The sequence below is a fragment of the Elgaria multicarinata genome, chromosome 4 (assembly GCF_023053635.1).
Source record: "Elgaria multicarinata webbii isolate HBS135686 ecotype San Diego chromosome 4, rElgMul1.1.pri, whole genome shotgun sequence".
NCBI lineage: Eukaryota > Metazoa > Chordata > Lepidosauria > Squamata > Anguidae > Elgaria > Elgaria multicarinata.
In genome coordinates this window covers 25,986,328-26,002,635 of record NC_086174.1, presented here as the reverse complement: position 1 = coordinate 26,002,635, position 16,308 = coordinate 25,986,328, and the positions used below count along the sequence as shown (strand labels likewise).

General features: G+C 42.5%; 1 protein-coding gene across 3 annotated transcripts in view; it reads left to right on the top strand.

Annotated features, from left to right (window-relative positions):
- Positions 1-998: 998 nt before the first annotated feature.
- PPM1B (protein phosphatase, Mg2+/Mn2+ dependent 1B) overlaps positions 999-16,308 on the top strand; it is a 52,266-nt gene continuing 36,956 nt past the window's right edge. The window contains exon 1 of one of the 3 annotated variants that reach the window (XM_063123982.1): positions 999-1,304. The gene's annotated coding sequence lies outside the window, so the exon portion shown is untranslated. The remainder of the gene's footprint in view (positions 1,305-16,308) is intronic. The other 2 variants (XM_063123980.1, XM_063123983.1) reach the window with 2 other exon arrangements.

Sequence of the window (16,308 nt, the reverse complement as noted above, 5' to 3'; positions counted from 1 at the left end):
GCTAGTCTAGTCCACAGATAATTGTCTAGTCACGATAAAGCTGCCATACTATGAGCACTTCCTAGGCATCGCATCTTTAAGGTGCCGCAAATCTCTTGCGTGTATTTGCTGTAAGAGACTAGACCTCGGTTTCCTCTCCTGTGGAATGCATTAGAGACTGTCCCCCTTAGCACGTTCTCTTAGCTGAAGGCAAACAGAGGCCTTCCGCGCTTTCCTATTGGATAGCGATGATGTAATATGACAGAACATACGGGTATTTCTTTTCTCCTCCCCACCCCCTTCCCGTTCCTGGTAAGTACTTGAGAGAAGGCAGCTCCAGCGCTCAGCCAATCACAGGGAAGATAGTCAATTGTGGCCTTAGGGGGGTGGAGTGGGGAGGGCGCCTTGCTTTTCAAATACCGCCCTCGTTCCCCCCCTCTTCTCTTCCTCCTGGCTCCTCCCAATCGAACTGTAGGATTGACGCCTGCGTCCTTGGCTATTCGAGAAGCTATTATGAAGGACGCGGAAGCTAGATAAGATGGGCAACTTTCATAGCCAATGGTAAGAAGGTAACTTTGGAGGAGGGGAAATAGGAGGAAGCCCGTTTGTGTGTAGTAAGAAAAAAAGAAGTAGGAGAATGGAAATGAGGGGAGAAGTTAATTGGCATCTACTTTGACCAATGACGTGCCATACTGCAGAGCCCATGATTGTTTTTTTTTAAATTGCGCATAGGTGAGGACGGTAGATAGGGTAGGCTTAATTGACAACAGCAGCGACCAATGGCTGCGAAGCTGAGATAGAGGCGTGCACTCAACGGGCATTTGAGGAAATGAGTTGGAAAGTAAGTGGCAAGTAAACGAGCCAATTGATATTTAGGAAACGAGAACCTGACAGGTGGGAGATCCAATAGGAAAGTGCATAGTTAGATGAGCTTTGAATGACCGTCATTGCGACCAATAATAGAAGGTCTTTTTTTCCTCTTTTTTGGGTGCCGGCAGGACTCAATCCTCTGAGGCACTTGTAGGGAGGGGGCGCTCTTCCCCTCCTCCCACCCGGTGCATTCTGACGTTGCGCGGCGGGGAAGGAGGAAGGGCCCAGTAGCGGCCGCTGGGACGGGGGCTCCCAACATGTCGGTGCTGCTGGCTGCGCTCGGGCTGCGAGAGCAGAGGACGGTGAAGGGAGAGGCCACTGCGTGAGGAGGAGGAGGAAGACGAGAGGCAGCTCGAGCTTGAGCCTGACCCAGGCGCCTCAGTGAGGGAAGACGGAGGCCGCCTTCGCGTGCGGGCACGGGGCTTCAAACCGAGCGAGGAGTCTGCGGCCGCCAGGTATAGGCCCCGGCCGGCTCCGCCTGAGAGAAAGAGCGAGGGGCGGAGAGACGAGATGGGGGCTTGGATGGTGAGGACGAGGCCTCGTCAGGCAGGAGGCCTCGAACGCTTGAAGAGAGACACGGGGTTGGTGGGTGGGTGGTGGTGGTGGTGGTGGTGTGGGGTGGGAGGGGGGAGAGGATGGCTTGGGCCTGGACTTGGGCCTGCGCTGGCGTTACGCGCGTCAGCCGTGGGGGCTTCTGCGTAGTGCGTAGTTCGGAGCAAGAGGAGGAATGGCTGGATTTGCATGTGCGCTGTAAGGCTTGGGGGGGAGGAGGAGATGGGATGGCGGGATGGGAACGGGCCGGCCGGCCGTGGCTCCGGTCTCGTGGCTGATTGTGCTGTGTGGGAGCGGAAGGAGGGGCTGCTCTCCGGGGCCTTCGCGTGAAATGTTCAATTTGGGACTGGGTGTGTGTGTGGAGGTGGCCCATGGAAGAGATTCCGATGGGGAAGAGGGTGGGATGTGGATTAGGAGAAGATCTTCTCGTTGTTCCCTGAGGGAGGAGAGAGGCCTGAGCTGACGGAGGGCCTCTGCGCCCCCCCCTCGGCGATTTATTTTAGGGCCCCGTTATTTGGGCCTCGGCCACCTTCCAAAATTTCACGTTTTCAATGGGACGCCCCCCTCCAGCCTGGTGTGTGTGTGTTGTGGTGTGTGTGCGTGCGCGTGTGCTCTTTGCGGTTTTGGTACGATCTCCCAACACCTGAATCTTTGGACTTTGCAAGCCTTTCAGATGAGCTGAAGTGAGCAGTTCTTGTATCCCGCCCCTGCTTGCTGTACATTATGGACGTTAACTCCCCCCCCACACTTTTTTTTTTTTTTTTTTTGCGGAAAAGACCTAATTTTTTACTATAGCGCTGATGTGTGAGTTCGCATTAGTTATAGTTTGGTGTTGATGTCGCATATGGTAATTATAAGTATCTGTAGGGACATCTTGTACCTATGGGTGGTTGACTCGGGTTCAAAGCCTGGTTCTTCTTTTGAATTTGCTGGCTGGTTTACTGCCACTTTTTGTATATATTTTATTTATTTATTTATTTATTACATTTCTATACCGCCCAATAGCCGAAGCTCTTTGGGCGGTTCACATATAAACGATGGTAGCCTCCACATTAAATATTTAAGTTTATTGAAAGTGAAAAATATAAGTCATCTCAAATGAAGGATCTCTATAGGCTTACATTAGATTCTATTTTCTCATTTAAAGATGGGTTAAATGAAAGATACAATCTTAGATGTTGGTCAGGATTGAAAAGCTACTGTGATGGACGGAAAGTTGGACAATTGAGTTATCTTGACTTACATCACAGGATCATTGTAAAATTACATTCCTTGTAAAAATATAGGAACGTAATCTGTAACATGCCTTAGATGGTGTGCTTTTTGTTTTGTGGCCAGGGAATTTCAATTGTGCATGCATACCAGTATATTTAGCAAAAGTGGATAGGGCCATCATTGTTACAGGGTTACATTAGTTGCATGCTAAAATATTAGATCAGGAATATGATCTGTGAATCTGTGCTCAAGTCCTAGATGTAGTAATGAACTTTCATTCGGTACATGAGGAGTATTCCAAGGAGATTCATACCAGAACAAACCAGTGAATCTCTAATAGGCCAAAACACTGGCTTTCCTGAAGACTTTCATGGTATGAATGTATTTCTAGCCAAGTTCTCTGGATAACAGTGTGTGTGTGTGTGTGTGGTGGGATCCCATCACCAAAGGAGTTTACTACAGACATGCCATGGGAAATCTGACACAAGCACATGTGGCTTGTAAAAATATATTGCTCAGTGGGTGGCCCCCTTGTCTCACATGACATGGTCCTTTTATACTCCTGCTGTGGGTAGGACTGGCCATACATAAGACCTCTAAATGGGGATGGAGTGTCCTTGTAGCATGACAGTCAACTGACTTCCTGTGGCAAATAACTCACTTCTAAGCAATCAGGAGCAACCGCACTGCTGTGGAGACAAAACAGCCACTGCCATAGTATCTACACAGAATGTAGCTCTACCCTCCTCCTTCACCTGCTCCCTCCTTGTATCCCAAATGCCTTTGTGGTGCTGTAGCACTTGCATGTAGAGCGGCTGGTTGTTGTTTTTACTGCTATTGCTGCAGCCATTTCTGTAGAGAAGTGAAACAACCCATGAACAAAGGTTCTGGGTGCACATGTAACAACAACCCATGATTTGAAGAACCACCCAACAACAAACCATGTGTTCTTCCTGGTTTTTGTTGTTTGTTTGTTAGCATGGCCATGTCCACACAGCTCAACAACCAAGAATTCAACAACCCATATCATAGGTAAGGGGTATGTGCGAACCAGGCTGTTTATTCTGCACATCAGTTTTCCTTCTAGGCTGACAACTGAGGACCATCTAGAAACTCTCAGAGGCATAGATTTCCTTGAGGGGGATTTCCTTGCAGATCCCTACTCTGCTGGCTCTTGTTAGAGTCAAGGCTAGAGTCTCTTGCCACTCAGTGTCCAATACATGGGCAAGTGGCTTTGTAAGTTACGAGAACTGATTAGACAAGAGCCTAAGCAACAACTGCCTCCCCCGAAGAGGTGAGGCAGCAGCATGTTCCACTGTGCCAGATTGAGTTCTTTGCACAGCCTCTGATCAGCCAAAAGTTAAGTTAAAAGTTGGTCCCTATTTAATTAATGGAGGATTGCTAATATATTTGTTAGCTGCTCCAGTTACATATCATACATCTAAATTCAAATTTGGAGAGATTCTATGTTTTCTTTCTTCTCTTAGGTAACAGGAATACTAGAGAAAGGTTGGATATCTTGCTACAGAGGTGAAGATTAGTTTTGAGTTTGCTTAAAGCAGCTTTGCTTTAATATTTTCACACATTAAAAATGTGGTGGAGGTGATGACTAGAACCAATATAGTTCAGTGATGAGGATATTGGCTTGGACTTGGGAAGTCAAGATTGACTCTAGCAATTTTGCACAAATTGTGGTTTCTCACCCTTGCTCTTAATGGAGGACAGTATGGCAATCTCTTGTGTAACCTGTGTGTGTGGTTGTGGGCTGCAGGAAAAAGATCCTTGGAAGTTACATTGCTGGTGTATCTGCTGCTACTATTCTAATAACCTTTCATCAACTGAAATTGGGTAAGGGTAATGGGCTTAGGCAAAGTTATTTGCCAAGTCTGACTAATCCTTCCCCTTGCTGCCATCTGTTTGCTCCCTCTTTCTTAGTTTTCTGTCACTACTACTCTAGATTTCTGGCCTTAAAGGAATGGGGAAAAGCATTGCATGCAGTCTACTCAATACAGTTCTTTTTTAAAAATTGGACTGCAGAAGTATTCTGGGTACCTCCAACTTTAAAGAGTTGCCCCACAGAACAAGATAGAGTGGTGCAGAGGAAGCGAGGACAAGGTGCTGACACTTGTCTAATTGCCTTGGGACAGTTGCTACACCACAAGCACTGTCAGGTGACTGGGAGTGGGGTAGCTAGAATCTTCTGTGTAAAACCATGAGAACATAATTTTAGATTAATGTAATTGCTATTTCTAGAGCTTACGGTTGCAGTTTTTGTGGGGGTAATTTCTAGTCCTTACGGTTTCTGACAATATCATGCAAATTGTAATAGTTGTAGTAGGTACTGATCAGCAGTGCACACTACAGTAATGTTGTGGCCATGTCAGTAAGCAAGCACTTTTCTCTGCATTTTAGTTTTAGTTTGTAAAGTCAAAGAAGAAGAGATGCCTACAGGATGAGAACTTTTAAAGATACTAACTACCTAGAAAGGGGAAGGCCTATATCATAGCTTTGGCTATTGGGCGGCATAAAAATGCAATAAATAAATAAAAATAAAACAGACAGAGAGAAAGGAACCCAGACAACATGCTAACCCACTGTAGATCACTCAAAACCGCAATCCACAGTGGTTACCATGTCATGTGGCAGGAACTTTGGTTTTATAGCCTCATTCTGACAATTTTCTTTTTAAATGGTGACAACTATAGAGACTGCCAGTAACAGCAACTGCCACGTCCAGTGATGCTCTTGCTGGCATGGATTTTTATGGTCATGCAGCACATAGGATTGCTGGGGTGGCTGCTGTGGCTTGCTTTGCAGCAGGGTAATGGTTGTGTGATGGGCAGGGGTCATGGTTTTCCTACACCTCCCCACTTCATTGGTACTTTAACCTCCTTCCCCATGATTATTTGAATGGGGCCAAAGAGAATATGGGTATATGATCAGTGGAAATACAGAGTTGAGAGTTGCTACAAGTCAATCATGTGGGTCGAATGTTTATAACAGAGTGTGTGGGGGTTGCTTGGGATTTGTGTACGTGCAGCAACAAACTTCATGGTTGATTAAGACTACCACTATTTAACTTTTCAAGTTGGGCAATTTTTATGAACAAAATAAAACCTTGGATTTATAAAGTGACCGACAAAACATTTAAATGCCCGGAGGCCATACAGAAGAATCATTGCCTTCTTGCTGTTCACAAGTCAATGCTGGTTTAATGTTTACTGTTTTTAATTTTTGTAAACCGCCCAGAGAGCTTCAGCTATGGGGCGGTATATAAATGTAACAAATAACTAAGTAAATTAACTATGAAATCCTGAATGGCTTAGACTCTACTGTAGAGATATTTAGCCCTCTTGTTAATTCTTGTTTGTGTGTGTGTTTACTAAATATTACTTTAATTAAATAATAAACAAGGGTGCCATGGGCATGTGGATACTAAGTCCTTCCAAAGTACTGTGGAACTTTGAAGGACTTAGCTTATGTTCTCCCTTCCCCTTTTCCCCTTATTTAGTGTTAAGGGTGAAACTATTTTTAGTTCTGTTTTTAATAAGTGTTATGCTTTATTTGTAAATTTAAAAAGTAATGTAAATTTACCAGGCCTTAAAGGCTAGGAAGGGTTTTATTTCAGTTTCGATTAGCTCTAACCACTGAAAGCTAGTGAAAGTAAATGATCCATTGAAACATTAATCCCTTGTTTCTCTGGTCTCTCCAGTAATCTTTTTCTCATTGTTAAAATTGAGATTGCAAGCTCCTTGGTGTAGAGACCTGTGTCTTGGTTATTTTAATCTGTAAAACAGTGTACTTTGGTAGCTTATAAATAACAGAAAGAGGTTTAGGCTTTGGTGAGTCTCTAGGGATGCAAGTTATATAATGGCTGTTTGTCATGACACAAGATGATTCTAAACAGATGTACCAGTAGAAGTCTTTAGTGGACCAGTAAGTACACATTTGCCTGGACTACAAAGTTGATTTAAAGTATATCAAGTAATTTGGGACTGGAGCCACCCTTTGGGGGTGATTTTTAGGTGATCATTTGTAGTGTCATGGCAGATAATGATGTCTGTAGTTGCATAGAGCTTATCCAGGTGAATTGAGTGCTTTTGGTGATTCTGTCATCCTATGTTTTTAAGTGTTAGATCTCTTTTGCTGCTTGGCCAGATGCTGTGCAAAGCCAGCTTTTCCATGTAGTTGCAGTCATTGCATAATGTTTTACAAGCAGCCACCAGATAGCAAGTTGTCAGTAATAGTTGGAGATTAGAGGCGAACATAGGCCATGGCTAGACCAGGCGATATCCCATAGATTGCCCCAGGATCATTCCTTTGTGTCAACATAACATGGAAAGCCCCGGGAGCAGGGAGGGATGAACCCTCTCTTGTCCTGGGATATAGGCAGGCCCTTTCCCCCTGCTTTTTCTGCCGTCTCGGGATGATCCCAAGACCGTGGAACTTGTGGCCCGCCTTCGCTGGTATGTTGTGGCTCCTTGTGAGTGAACGTGAGGAGCCGGGCACGGAGCTCCTCAGGAGCTCTGTGCCCATTGGGGTGGGGGGAGGGGGAGGTGGTTTTTTTTTTTTAAAAAAAAAAAAAAACCTCACCAGTTCGTTCAGGCACTTGTGCGCTCCTTTTCCTTTAAAAAACATATATCTAAAATTGTGGCCACGATGTCGTGCGCCGTGTGTAGACAAGGGCGACGATCCCTCATCTAGCCATGGCCATAGAGTAATATGTATGGCAGAGACATTCATACAGTTAATTTGGAAGGACGAAAAGAGACCTTCTTCTCATTCAGAAAGAATTAGGCTACATATCGAGAAGCATTTTCAAATAATGTAAATGTTTATATGATTGAGCAAATAACAAAAAAGCACGCCTTTATTAGTTGCTTCTTCAGTGACTACTCAATTCAGGCTTGGCTAACTGACTCTTTCTTACAGAACATAGTAGGAAGGATCACTTGTAACTCTAAATTTGCTTGAATACAGGCATTATTGGTATATGTTGGGCAGCTTCAATGTACTTAACATTTCTTGGAAATACGACATGACAGAAATAACAAACTCTGAATTTGTATTCATACTTCATGAGCTGTTTTGAATAATACTTGGAAAAGCTGTATAAAACATCTTAAACTGGGAAACAAAAAGTAAAATAACTGAGTTGCAGGGATCTGTAGGCTAAGAATGTAGACTACACTTTCAAATATATTTTGGAATATATATATCTGTATTAAGCTTGTTGATACACAAGTTGGTTTGGGATATTTCTGACAAAAGAGTAGCAGTTTATTTCATTACTAGCTACAGAAAATTTAACCAATCTATTCTTTAAACCACTTTGCATGTTGTCCAGATCTTCTTCTGGATCCTTGGTGTTGTGCTTCTGCCTAGTCAATGTTTCAGCCTGTATTTCATGATACAGAACTTCTCAGTTATGCTCATTTTTTTCTGAATGGGCAGAAGCTCTGAGCATTCTCCAGAGCTATAAAAACTAACCTATGGATGAGAAGCTTGGAGGGTAAAATCTCACCCTATTGTTTGCAAGTAGAGCATTTCACCACCACCTCCACTACTTTTGGATCTTTTGTATGATTTCTACAGGAGCTGTAAATATAGCCCTACTTTATTGATTGGTTTGATTTGTACCCTGCCTTTTTACCAAGAAAAATGGTGCTTAAGGCAGTTTAAAATGACAAATAAAATTTGATTAAAACAATAACAAATAGATTAAAACACAACTAAAAGCACAACAATAAAAGCTGCATCCAACCCAACATACTAGCTTACACAGTTCCACTGCTACGGTATAAATGATCTTGCCCCAAGTGTTTCAGATGCTAATTGGGTTTTGACACCAGTTTTGTTATGAAATCAATATTCTTTAGTGACTAGTATTGTCGGGTATCTTCCTCAACCTCATAGTAACCTATCTTCTGTTGTTACATAACTCCTGTTACCCACAACCTCATCATATTAACATGTTTGAAACTGATTTCATTTATAAATATGTTTTTTAGAAATCCCTTACAGTGAAGTATAGCTACAGATGTGTTGCAGACATAAGTATCAGAACTTAAGTTGGTTGTGGTCTATCCAAAATGGCTTGAAAAAAATAAAATGTTTAAACAGTTTTACACATAATAACAATTAAAAAACACCCAAGCGAATATTTTTATATGTAGCTCATGCCTTTTTGCGCAATGAACTTGTAGTACTGATTTTGAAATTTTCTCAAGCACCTGTGATGGTTTGAACATTTTAAAGTAGTTTTTAGGCCTGATTCCCTCTCTATCCAGAGGCCATTTGTGCATGTATTAGCTCTCATGTGAACATGGTGTTGCCAGATAACCAAGAGCTCTTCCCTTTGCTTTAGTAGGCAGAACAAAATAATGTGTCCAGAAGGTTTGTGTCCTTTCAAGTGGGAAATCTTTGGTGCAGGTAGATCTCTGGATGCTGCTATATATTTAAAGAAGTTTTTTGAATGGCTTATAATTTAGCTTAAAAGTGCAAATTACATTTGTAGTGTAAGCAGTCACAGAGGTGTATGAATGCATGAAGGGACTTTCATTTGAATGTACATCGTGTCTCTTCACTAACACATGGATCTGGAACAGCTTATGTTGTAAACAAATAATTAGTCAAGGATCCACAAATTTACTCTAAAGTGGCAACCATAATCTGACGAACATGTGCCTAGGCACAAAGTGAGAGACTGATGAGGATTCATCTCTGATCTCATGCTGGGTTTTGGAAGCACTTGAAAGCAGTGAGACTGTATGGCTCTAAAGCTCAGCATGACATCAGATAATAGATTCCAACCTTTTCCCTTGTTGAGAGGAGGGTCAGGGTCAGTGGTGATCACAAATCTTGCTTGGCTACCAAGGCCAGAATTGGTGGGCACCTGCAATTTTTTGCAGCTTGTTGCTGCAACAAATTGCACAACTTCTAAAGCAAGGCTGCAAAATACCACAGATTCTTGGGCAGTTAAGCTCTGTACAGATTGGCCACTGGTAATTCCGTTTGGATTTGAGGCTATGTACATGAACTCTGACCTAAAGAGTTGGCAAATTGGCATATATCTTGAGTTCTTATAAGTTTTGCACAGGTCGTTTGATGTGTGGTGGCTAGGAAAAGAGAACTTTAATATTTGTAGTATTCACTTGACACTTTTATTAGAATTAGAAATTGTAAACCCATTTTAACACTACATTAAAAATTGGAGAATTGTAAAGTTGATACCTGAGATCTTGAGATGCCAGGCTTTCATAACGGAATAAGCTTAAATGTTTCCGTTTCATATTTGTGTCTGTCTCTCTCACTAGTACACACTATTAAAAAAGCTACTGTTTTATAGTAAGGGGATCATAATAGTAGCTTGAGTGATCAGGCAGCAAGAATCTACACAGCCACTTGCTCCCACTTCAATCACAGCAACCCAGGGCTTTAAAAAAATAAGTGGGGAGATACCCCAAAAGTAGTCCATTGAGGGTGGAGTGTATTCAGTGGGCAAAGAATGCTGGGTGTGGGAAGGAATGGAATATCCTGGAAGAGACTGGCTGAGACCCTTAGCTCCACAATGAAAGTTTTTGTTACAGGTCCCACATTTGCTCTATTTGAAATGCATTATATTTTGAAAAGTAAGTGACGTTCCAGACACATTGTGGTTTGTAATTATTAGGGTTTTTTCCCTTCATTCAGTCCTTTTTGCAATAGAAATAATAATAAAAAGTCCACCCAAACCCTACTACCTTGTCTCTGCTTGCTACCAGTAGAAGTATGAGGGGAACCACCTGTTATGTCCCCCTTATAATATACTCCAGGGCAAAGGTCAAGATACTCATAGTGTCTAGCTGGGTAAACTTGTATCCAGTAAGTTGGGATTTTGCCCCCTCCCCCTTCCTTTTTCTCTCTGAAGCATGGTTTGAGCTGGGCAACCTTTGGTTGCAGAAAGGCCTCACAGCCAAGACAATTTAAAACCAATCAAAAGATAAACATTTTACATGTAGAAACTCCACCAAAAAGAGTAATTGAGAAATAGATTTCTATTTATGGCATCTGAAGAAAGAACACAAATGGAATGTGGAATTTGTGCTTCTTGTCCATGCTGTTTTACATAACCTAATGATGGAAGAGGGTAGGCACCAATCTTGTATGCTTCAGAGTCCTTTCTTGATTCCAGTCCATTGGGTAAAACAGGTGTGCTCCTGCCATGTTCCTGTATTTTCTTTCTGACAGAGCTCCAGAATTTCCTGACAAAGGGTTTACTTTCCAGATCTGTCCCTCTTTTGTTTCAGGAACTCTGTAATTTCCACTGTAGTTCAGTAGGCTCTGATAACTTTTCCTGGATGCTTATGTTGCTCTGCTACCTTTCTCTGAGTAACAAAGACTGTGAGGACTTGCATATTAACAGAACTGTCCTAGATTAAGTTGATTTTTCAGTAGTTAATCCATCCTTTTAGCATCTACGTGAAATCTCCAGGGAGATCATGACACACAGTTCTACCTCCGTTTTCCACCTGCAAATCCCAGGGAGGTTGTGGAACTCTTGAAGTATCAAGAGGCAGTTTTGCAATGGATGAAAGCAGACACACTGAAACTTAATCCTGATAAGAACCAGGTACTGTAGGTTGAGAAGCTGGCCAACCAGATGTATTTTTGATCTTGGATGGGTGCACTTTTCCTGAAGGACCAAGTTTACATCTTGGTTGTTCTTCTGGACTCTGTGCTATCTCTGGAGATGCAGGTTGCGTTGATGATGATGATTTGCATTTCTATACTGCCTCATAGTCGAAGCTCTCTGGGCAGTTTACAAAAGATTAAAACATTAAAAACAATATACAGAATTCAAAACCACAAAAAAAATGTAACAGACAGTGTACACAGGCAACATACATCTAAAAACAACTTTGTGCTATTAGCAAAACCTAAAACAAAATCCAGGATCAATTAAAACTCATTGCATGCTGCTAAATGCCTGGGAAAAGAGAAGAGTCTTGACCTGGTGCTGAAAAGATAACAATGTTGGCATCAAGCAGGCCTTGTCGGGGAGATCATTCCATAATTGGGGTGGGGGCACCACCGAGAAGGCTCTTGCCTTTGTTGCTGTCTTCCAAGTCTCCCTCAGAGTAGGCACCTAGAGGAGGACCTTAGATGTTGAACATAATGTATGGATAGGCTCATGTTGGGAGAGGCATTCTGTTATGTATTGTGGTCCCGAGCCGTGTAAGGCTAGGAATGAATGCCTTTTATCAACTTGGTATGGCATGCTGGTTATGACCCTATCTAGAGATATTGGATCTAGCTTTGATTTTTCATGCATGGATGACATTGTGACTGGTCTACTGCAATGCATTCTATGTAGGCTGCCTTTGAAAACTGTTTGAAATCTTGAATTGGTGCAAAGTGCAGCACTTGTATGTTTGTGGGAGACAGTATCAGAACATTGACATCCATCTTGTGCAAGTTGCACTTGTTACCTGTGTGTTTCCATGCCAAATTAAAAGTACTGGTCTTAACCTGGCTCCAAACTGTTTAGGGTTCTAAAAATTATCTGAAAAACTGGCTAAATCCATGCAAAACCCTAGACTTTAAAATACGCCTTGGAGCCCTGATTAGTAAGTTTGGTGGGCACAAGAAACAGGGTCTCTTCAGTGCCCGCCTTCGGGTGCAGGCCTTTAAATGTATCTGTTTCAGGTTGCCTTTTCCTAAGACTTTTAGTGTTGCTGGTTTTGAAACTGCTGAAGTTTTAAATTTTTGTGGAATGATTCTGGCCTTTTTCTGTTGGTGGTACTGAAATTACTGTGCGTCTTACAATCGATGGCTTCTTACAATCGAAGAAATACGGTACTAGTAGAAAACAAGGATTAAACAGCTGCAGTAAACTTTTTTTTAATGACAAAGGATTTCCCTGAACTGTCCATTTTTCTAAATTTTATGACTCCCCCATGTCTATAAAACACTTCTTGCCCTGTATTTCAATGTCTCTTCTCCTCAGGGCCGGCCTTAAATTAAGCAGGAGGAAGCAGGTGGCGCAGGCTGGAAAAAGCTAATTTTTCCACCCTCCCTACCCAAACGGCCTGCCGCTGTTTGGCTGAACAGTCTCTCTCTCTGCCTCCCTCCCTAGCTGTCTGCTTGCTTGGCCAGCCAGCCAACAGGATGCAGCTGCCCGGCAGCGAAGGCTCTTTCTCCCTCAACTGGCTGGCAGCTCCCATCTTCTGCCTAGTTTGGCAGAGCGTCTCAGCTGGTCAATGAAGGGAGGAGGAGACACTGCCTCGCAAGAGCGAGGAGCTGCGAGCCGGGAGGCCCTGCCGTGGTGTGGGCGGGGGGAGCCAGGAGCTGCGGTGGCTCGCTTGAGGTGGCAACTTTGGTTGGTCTGGGCCTGCTTCTTCTGTATCTCTTGATTTCTAGGTGAAAACCAGGGATAGGGAACCTCTGGCCCCCAGCCCAAACTTGACTCACCAGGTAGGCTCATTCACCACATAGGGCCTTGAGCAAGATCCCTCCCCAAAGCCCCGTCTCTTCACTTGTGCTTGGCTACAAGTACATGATAGAATTTGTTATATGTTATTGTGATGTTTCACTGTGTTATACTATTTATCTGTGATGTAAATGCTGTTTGGACTTTGCATGGTAAGTCTGGTAAGTGGTTAATTCTGTTGGGATGGGGAGTGAGTGAATGGAATGTTGAAGTGAATGCTTGATTGGCTGTTGGATTTAAGTGTGTGAAGGGGAATGGCAGTTAAAATCAATTAGTAGACAGTTTGGGAGTGAGAGAGGGTCAGGGTTAGTCTGCTGAAGAGGTCTGCATTTTGTTTTGGGAATAAGAGGGAGATGATGGAGTTAGATTTAACTTTGGAGGGTAGAATAGGCAAGGATTCATGACATATTTATTGTAACAACCAAGTACTGAAACAAATGAAACCACAAGCCTGATAAAATACATGAACTTCTTGTTAAATAAAAGTTATTTTGTTTCACACTGGATTGGATTCTTTAAGTACCTGAGGTAAGGTACTGAGTTATATGTTGGCACTGTTAAAGAAAAAGGGTGAATAAAAAGGAGCACAGAGTGCTAAGCTGGTTGCTGTGGGACCAAGAAGGGTCAGAGAATCATAGAACCGGTAGGAAAGTAAAAGGGTGATGGCCAGAAGTGGGAACAGAAAGGAAAAAAATCCACAGAGTGGGCAGCCATATACTGACTGTGTTCATGATTGGGATCCTTTAAAGAGAAAGTTAAAAAGGAGTATCAAGGTAAGTGGGGTGGTTATGTACTGACCATAGCAGGTAGTTTGAATGCCCCCATGATTAAGGCTATTACTGCATGCTGAAGGTTGAGGAACAGGCTAAAGTCTCTACAGTACAACACGTTTTGGCTAATGTCAATCGTCCATGATGAATCTGTGCAGGAAAGACCATTTTTCTCCAGCTAATAAAGTGCAAGATGAGTTGTTTGGAGTAATTTACTTACTATAATCATGTTTATGTCCCATCCTTCTTCCAAGCAGCTTGGAGCAGAGAATATTAATGTTGGTATCCCAGCTGGTTCTAACTTCCAGCTGGTCAGGGTTCATCCAAGGTTTACGTCACGGTTGTTAGAAGCAGTTTTTCAGGGCAGTTTGTTAAAACATCTAAAATAACTAAAAATACTACCATAACAAAGAATATGTTCAACCATCATCCCACTATTGGTAATATCCCTGGGCCCAGGTTCAAAGATAGATCTAATTTAGTTTCTGTGGAAAAAAAACATAGTGATCTGACTTCTAGTTGCCACTTAGTTTGAATATTCCTCCACAGTCCATGAAGCGTCAACAAATTCACATGAGTTGAGGAAAAAGATTCTATGGTTGTCACTGATTTAAACAAAAACCAAAGAAAATGTATTAAAAGAACATAATCATTGTTCAGGTCCTTGCATCCTTTTCTCATTTGGGTTTTGTGAAATGCACAGCTTGGTGTTGCTGTTAGATTGGTGAATGGTCTGGCTCGCTGCAGAGAGGAGCTTAGTAGAGGAGTCTTCCCTTCATGTGTGCCTCCTATTTTGTGTTAAAGCACCTGCTAAACCCCAAATATTATAATCACATAAAGCAGAGTAAAAAGTTATTTTGATGGCTTCAGATAGCAAATCTTGCATGGTCCAATCTAACAAGACACTTTGGACCACCTCAAAGAGTTCTTTGATTGTGTAAAAAAAAAAAAAAAAGCTACAAAGGGAAGACCAGTCAAGAATACAGCAGCTTAAACTAAACATTTGCTGCTCATTTCCTGGAACGTATGAATAAAAATAGACAATGACTACCGTTATGTGAGAAAGAAGCACCACACTTGACATTTTAGGTACATGTTGCAAGTTATGTCATTAAACAACATGATTTAAATCCTGTTAATTTATAGTAATTCAGGGTAAAAAAGGTCTTCCAAATTATAGAAATAATACTTTCATAAGTAACCTTTTCAGTTTTAAATCAATGGTAAATGATTGACGTGCAGATTGAGGAAGTGTGCAAAGAGCACTGCTGGAGAGCATTGATTTAAGATCTTGAGGTTTTGTTCCAGCTGGTCAGGATTCATCATTAAAGTGTCTGCCAATAACATTTACTTACTTGGTTTTTGGAAGCTATTTTTCTGGGAAGTTAACATCAGTAGTTAATTTTGATATTTTAGCTATCATAAAAAACAATATACTCAACCATCCACTGTTAACACTATCCTTGCAGTGTAATCCTTTGCATCAGAGCCAAAGAGCAGAGTTCAATCATCTAAAGATGTTTAAGCCTCTTGTTGTTAAGGCCCCAATTTGTTTGGATGCCAACAAAGAAGTGCTGCCCCACTTGCATGCTTGAAATACCAAAAACAAGTTATTTTATCCCCCCCCCCCACACACACACATGCAGCAAATAACATGAATGGTCTGTTTTTCCAAGCACAAGTGCAAAGAAGCTTTGCCTAACGTTTAGATGGGTAAGTTTTCTACTTGCAGTACTTGGTTTGCTATCAAATTCCCATGCCTCTTTGAGGTGCCTCACATGTTGAGTGTTCCTTGTGATGGGATGTAGCTGGTCTAGCATGGGTCATTTGTTCCTCAGTGAAAGTCTGGTGTCTTTGGGACAAGTTGTCCTCATCAGAACAAGATTAATCACTTGGCAAGATGCTGGCAAAGAGTCCTACAGCAGAGTTGCGGTCTCAGCTCAAAAAGTTGATACTACAGCGATAGCACTAGGTTCTTCATCGTGGTCTCTATGCATCACACATATGGGCTCTGCGCCTGCGCCGAGACCTGAACCGGAACCTACTATAGCTTAGGGAAACGCTTTTGGCGGGAACCCCTCCCCCACGCTACTGCGCATGTCCCTGGGGTTCCCGCCCTTACCTCAGTTCTTCGTCGTCCGCCATTGTGCGCTGACCTAGAAACCGTGCCTCCAGCATTTTTCTTCTTTAAAATCCTATTCTCGAGCTATTCTCCTTAACCTTTGTAGATATTTTCTTCCTTTCTCTCTTTTACTTCTCTAAAAAATAATAATTCTTTATTATATTTTTCCTCTGAGCGATCCTCAGATCGCAGGCGCCAAAAGCGCATGGCCGTGAAGGCCCCTTTCAGAAAATGCGTCAAATGTGGCGCTAAATTACCGCCGAAGGACGGACACTCACTTTGTGTAATTTGTTTGGGAGAAGGCCATAAAGTCCAGCAGTGCCATCATT